General features: G+C 27.2%; 1 long non-coding RNA gene across 1 annotated transcript; it reads left to right on the forward strand.

Moving 5' to 3' along the window:
• The first annotated feature begins 1,698 nt into the window (after positions 1-1,698).
• On the forward strand, positions 1,699-2,627 carry LOC101509355 (uncharacterized). The gene is made up of 2 exons (XR_012163903.1): positions 1,699-2,397; positions 2,469-2,627. It is a non-coding gene; the product is annotated as an uncharacterized lncRNA (long non-coding RNA).
• The last annotated feature ends 3,950 nt before the right edge of the window (positions 2,628-6,577 follow it).

The raw sequence follows: 6,577 nt of genomic DNA on the forward strand, positions 1-6,577 counted from the left end.
AAATAGCAAAAAGGCCAGCTATTTGAGAAAAATACTGAGCAAAAGGCTGGTACAAAAGGTAAAGGATAAACAACATAGAAGAGATGATGAATTTATGTTATCTACTCTTCCTCACACATGGAAAAATGAGAAAAAGTACAAAAGTACAAAAAGAAAGGTGTTGTCTTTTGACTTGTAAGGCGACACTTCAATTTGATGGAAAAAGGAAAGCCAAAAAACACAAGTCACATCATAATTAATAAAAGCTTCATCCTCCTACGACTTAGATCCGATGATAGATTGCAACACTCATCCTCCCAACATTCTAAACCAAGACCATGGGCAATCATCTATGTCTCCAATGGATATTTTGTACTTCTCCTCATATTTGAACTATCATACAAGCACATGATCAAATATGTGAAAAGCAATTTCATCATCAATATACTTTCTACTAATCTTAATTATATCTTTGAATAGTATATCATAGTGCAAGAATCCATGTTATCAAATCTCTATAAAATCTGTATATCCTCAAGTTAATATTAACTTATAGATAGTTCTTTAAGATCTGTAAGACAAGAAGAGAAATTGTTTATGTAAACTTGGTGAAGCTAGGAAAATACATAGTGAAAAGAATACCTTCAGAGGATAAGCCTTTTGAGCCATTGTTAAAAACTCACAAGTAAGTGAGGATTGAAAGTAACCCATTTTGGATGAATCAATATAAATTTGTGTGTGATATTCTCTATACTCCCTTATCTTCATTTTGTTTAACTCTCATTTCAGTTCTAAACATTTATCCTCTAACACCCATCTATTATCCTCACACACAAGATAGTATTTTAAAATAAAGAAAACTAAGAAAAGTAAAATATCTCTATTCAACCCCTTCTAGTGATATTTTGACTACTTCAAACATTTGGTATGAAAACAGAATAGTTTCGACAACTTTAATCCCACGATGAATTTTTTTAGTGTCAAATTCAAAATTTATTTTTTAGGTTCTGAGGACTTAGACACTCGATATGTACATATGTTAGTTTCGACTGCTCTAACCCTCAATCAAGACAAAAAGTTTATAGTCTCCATAGGATTTTAACCTTGGCCAATATAGTCGTTGGACATACCAAATACTTATGATATATAAAAGAATTAGTGCGAACTTCCCTCGTTCCAATGGCTTTTTTCTCTTAAAAAAATGTATACCTTTTTGTAGTGACTCTTGATATATAATTTAAATCCTCTTATATATATATATATATATATATATATATATAACCAATAAATTTTCATTTTATTTTCTCGTTATCTTTCATTTTATAACACATAAGAGCTTTTTTCTCATTATCTTTCACTGGACTCTTTTCTTATTCAATCTCTCACAAGACTTGATAATAACATTTTAAAGTTTTGTTTAGTATATAAAATCTTGATCCGACCCAATAACTAAATAGTGAAACCTAATTTGTTTTTATTAAGTGAGTTTAGATTTCTTTTTAGTAAATGAGTTCCAACCAACTTTTCCTATTCCTTCTCTATAAAACTTGTTTGAGTAATCTCATTGCTCCACGAAATATGCTAATTATCATCACCAACCAAAATCAAACGGTGTAGAATCCAACAAAAAGTCTACAACCTAGTGGCCCTACTCACTACTAAGAAAATCCCACCATTCTATCTCCTTATATATATATCTCACTATGGTTTCATTTTTATATGCGTTTTATTTTACATTTCTTAAATATATCAAACCATGTATAACTTTTCAAACACTATGGGATACCCTTCCCTTATTTTCTTCAACAAATCGATAAAACACCCAAAAACTTCCTTCTTTTCTTCACCCTTTTTCTTATAACTCAATTTTTCACTTCAAAGTTTGTATCTTTTTGGTTTTTTCAAAAATGGGTTTTGTTGAAAAGAGTCCAAAAAGTGCTTTTCATTTGAATCGCCAAAATTTTCATAAGCAAGAGTTCAAAGGTGTTCCAAAAGGGTTTATGGCTATAAAAGTTGGTCAAGGCGAAGAACAACAAAGGTTTGTTGTTCCTGTTATGTATTTCAATCATCCACTTTTCATTCAACTTTTAAAAGAAGCAGAGGAAGAATATGGATTTGATCAAAAGGGAACAATAACTATCCCTTGTCATGTTGAAGAATTCAGAAACGTTCGTGGTTTGATTGATAGAGACAAAAATCTTCATAACCATGGTGGTTGTTTTGGTTTTTGATTTATGATGATCTTAACTATGAGAAACAACAAAATTAGAACAAGGAAGAAAAATGTTCTTCTTTTGAGTCTTGTGACCCTGAAATCATGGTCTCATGTTTCCAATGATTTGGTCATGTAAATTTCTAGATTTTAGATTTGTTTTTTTAATTATATAGTATATAAAGTATAAACTTTTATAGTTAGAAGTTTTTTTTTTTTTTTTTTTTTTTTTTTTTTTACAAATTTAATATAAAATATAAACTTTTATAGTTAGAAGTTTTTTTTTTTTTTTTTTTTATTTTTTTTTTTAATTTTGTTAGGTGTTGTTGAAGGTGAAGTGTGAAGACTACAAAATGTTGGTTTTCTCATTGTAATTACTTTTTCTTATTAATAATTTGATAGAAATTTAATGAAAATTCTAATAAATTCGACTCAATTGATACATTCAAAGACATCGATATACCTGAACTTAAATTCGAACATGTAATATTCTATTTCTCCAAAGTAAAGTTGTGTGAATAGAGCTACTTTGCTATTCGAAAAAAAAACTTTAATAATAAAGAATGATGCTTTTCTATTCTTTTCTCAATTAAAGATTATTATATTATTTTTTTTCATGAGTGAGAATAATTTTGTACACCACTCATTTGGAAAGATTATGAGATGATTGAAAAGGATGAAATTGACTTAGTAGTGCTAAATTATTTGTATCTTTTTTGAGTCACTGAAATCGTTATCATCAAATTGGATTATCATAAAATAGAACGAGCCAATAACTAAATAGATTAAAGCAAAATTGGGGTTTCGTTCTTAATTATTCAGGATCGTCAATTCAGCCATATATCACCTCTTAGATATTTTTTATTCAATGGTTGATGTTTTGTTTGAGACGTTTAACATCTAACGACCGAGATTTAATTGGAGAGGACTTACAAGATGTCACATTTATGGATCCGGATGGATTTATGAAGATATATTATTTTGACCGTTTGATTAAGATCATGATATTCAAATTTTGAGATTGATTTTTCTTTAAAAATAAATAAATAAATAAATCTGCTATAAAATTTAGAATGTCAGATTTTAATTAGATGACATATCTATTTATTTTTCTCAACCTCCACATCTATTTAGTTCATTTATTTTCTCTTTTAATTAGAATGTGGATCATATGATGCAGTATTGGACTGCAACAATGGATTTTGTTGGTGAATAGAGAGATAGAAAAGTGATGAAAGAAAAATAATGTGATAAAGATGAGAGAGATAAAAAGAAAAAATGCACTTGAAAGGGAATGACTCCTAGTTATACTCTTTCTTTTAATCACTCTTTAATTATTTTTCCATATTCTCTCTCCTACAATATTTTTTTTTTGGAGTGGAATGCATTCATGTGGATCCACTAGTTCCTAATTGCTCTAGTGTGGAGAGGGGTTAGATGTTTTACAGCAATAGAGATTTATAGATAATTTAATGATCCTCATAGTTGATGCACTATAAAAAAAATGAAAAAAATGAAAAATTAATTAAAAGATTAATGGAAGAGATAGAGGGGATGTAGTGGATGCAAATATTTGAAAAAGAGATAGAAAATTTGTAGGGTCAAATATGGTCTAAATTGTGATAAAAACCAATTGCAAATTAAAGTCAAGCACTAACATAAACCAAACCATATCAAATAGCACACGCCTCTGCTTTTTACCCTTAATGATGTGTTTTTGACTTAAACAAGTGCTTAATGATGTTCAAATCAAAATTTCCGCTTTTTATTTTTTATAATTTACTAGATTTTATTTTGATTTGTATGGTAATTTTTATTCTTAAATATGTGTGATTTATTAGAAGTACCTTTGGTTGTGAACCTTGTATGTAGATATATGTAGATGTATATGAAGAAAGAAACATATGGACCAAAAAAGGAGGATGAGATTTTGCTTGTAGAATAATTAGGAGACAAAGACAAGCAATAGGGTATGTGGACCATATTTCTGCTTCTGAAATCTAAATTTAACTGTATCTATTGGAATGAGTGAGAGGCAGAATCTTGAATTTTTCCATATTAATTTGAATTCATAGAGAGAAATAGGTTTGTTGGTATTTGGAATGCATTTAATTAAATTAGTTAGGTGATGGAGAAAGACAAACAACCGTACAGATTATAAGAGTCAGTGGATTGATGATGCATGACTTCCACGTTTGGTGAAGGGTCTCGTGTTACCATATGCATATCCAAGGGCACACATTTTATTTAATTTAATTCAATTCAATAATATCTTCAATTGAAAATTGAACTAAAAGATACAAATAGGGAACAATATTTGAATTTTAAACACCTTAGGATCTTAACCCTATATTGGAAATACATAAAGACTTGCTAATGTATTTATAACTAGAGTTAGTTTGGAAATTACAAGTCAACTTTTATTTTTTTTAAATTGAGTTAAAGTATAATCCAAATTTTAAGATGGTAAAATTTATGCTTCGTATGATTGTGGTTTAATCTATGTCTTGTAGTTGGAAAACAATTAATTATTCTCAATTTTTGATTCTTTTTTCTTCGAATGACTATGTAAGGAATAAATTTTATTCTTTCGTTATCAGTTTTTAAACTATTCTAAATAGTGTTAAATAGCGTGTAAATATTTAAGTTAGTGAACTATATATGAAGGCATAAAATAAAGTAAATTAATAAAAATAACATAAAAAATTTGTTTGATTAATTGTTTATATATAAAATATTACAAGTACTAATATTTATAGACAAAACTAAATCTATTACGTGTAATTGTACTTAGAGATAATGGACTGAGTGTGAAACATGTGAGACTAGTCTAATGGAACTCGACCAGTGCAGACACAACTCAAAAGTTAAATCATTCAAGTCTAATCCAATATATATATATATATATATATATATATATATATGACAGTCCACCCACTTTTACACGTAAAGGTGTTGAGACTGAGAGTTACATATTAGATAATAATATAACCTGAATAATGTAAGAAGTGATAGACGTCTTTTATCTATAAATGAGTTTTGTGAAATTCATTAAAATTATTTCATTACTGAGCTTCTTGGTGGATGAATTTTTTGGTAACAGCTAATAACCCTAGCTCTTTGTTTGAATCAATGTTATGATCATTAGCTATTGTACTATTTTTTAAATAAGTCAACCAGTTGACATTAGTATCCTTTATAACTATGTCTAAACCAATTGTTTTGGACATGCATATTTAAAGTCAACATACAAGTTTGATTGCAATTTAATTTTTTTGTTTTTGTTTTTGAATATGTGCTTTAAGATGACTTGTTCTTAAAATTGTGTTTGTTTATGTTTTTTATATATTAAAACAAGAAACAGCTAATATTAATTAATTTTACATTTATTTTTACTATTTTATTTTGTTTGTCATTGTTTGGTATTGGGACCAAGCACGATCTACTATCTCTCATAATTAAGCACCCTCCACTATTTTTGTTTGTTGCTAACACCATCTAATTGCCATTGCAATCCAAGAATCTCCACTACCATTTTCATGTCTTGGAAAACCATATGATTCATATGAACATTTCAATGCCACCCAACATATATCCTCTACTTTTTTTGTCACTATCTCCTGCTTCGTCCATTCTACAATCTTCATCACTGTCCAATTCCTTTTGGTTTCAAATTATATTTTCTAATTTGAATCTATTGTATCTTAATTTTTTTTGGGTACAACTATTGTATTAAATTAGCCTCAACTATTTTTCGAGGAATTAAATAAATAATATTATAATTACTTATCATTGATTATGAATGTGAATATAATATCAACTATTAATTTGATTATTAATTATTGATATTATTCACTTCATTTTTTATGAGTCAATTTATATTAATGGTATTTTTACATGTTTACCTTTTAATTAATATTACATCACCTCTCTCAATTCAATATCTTCAACTTTATATTTATGGTAATAATGAATATTTATAGATATTTGATGAGACTAATTTAATAAAAGTACAATTTTATCTCTTTCATTTTAATATTTTTAAAATTTTAAATTTATGGATATTTGATGAGGCTAATTTAATAAAAGTACAATTTTATCTCTTTCATTTAAATATTTTTTAAATTTTATATTTATGGATATTTAATGAGGCTAATTTAATAAAAGTACAATTTTATCTCTTTCATTTAAAGATTTATTTTAAATTTATGTTAAATGATAAATGGATCGATCATTGTGGGAGTGAGTGTTATTTTAAGAAGTCCAACAAGTTGACCTTTATTTAGATAATGACATTATAACTCTCTACATATCCTTCCACCACTTAGGATATATATATATATGTATATATATATATATATATATATATATACATATATATATATA

This window comes from Cicer arietinum, chromosome 7 (assembly GCF_000331145.2).
Source record: "Cicer arietinum cultivar CDC Frontier isolate Library 1 chromosome 7, Cicar.CDCFrontier_v2.0, whole genome shotgun sequence".
NCBI lineage: Eukaryota > Viridiplantae > Streptophyta > Magnoliopsida > Fabales > Fabaceae > Cicer > Cicer arietinum.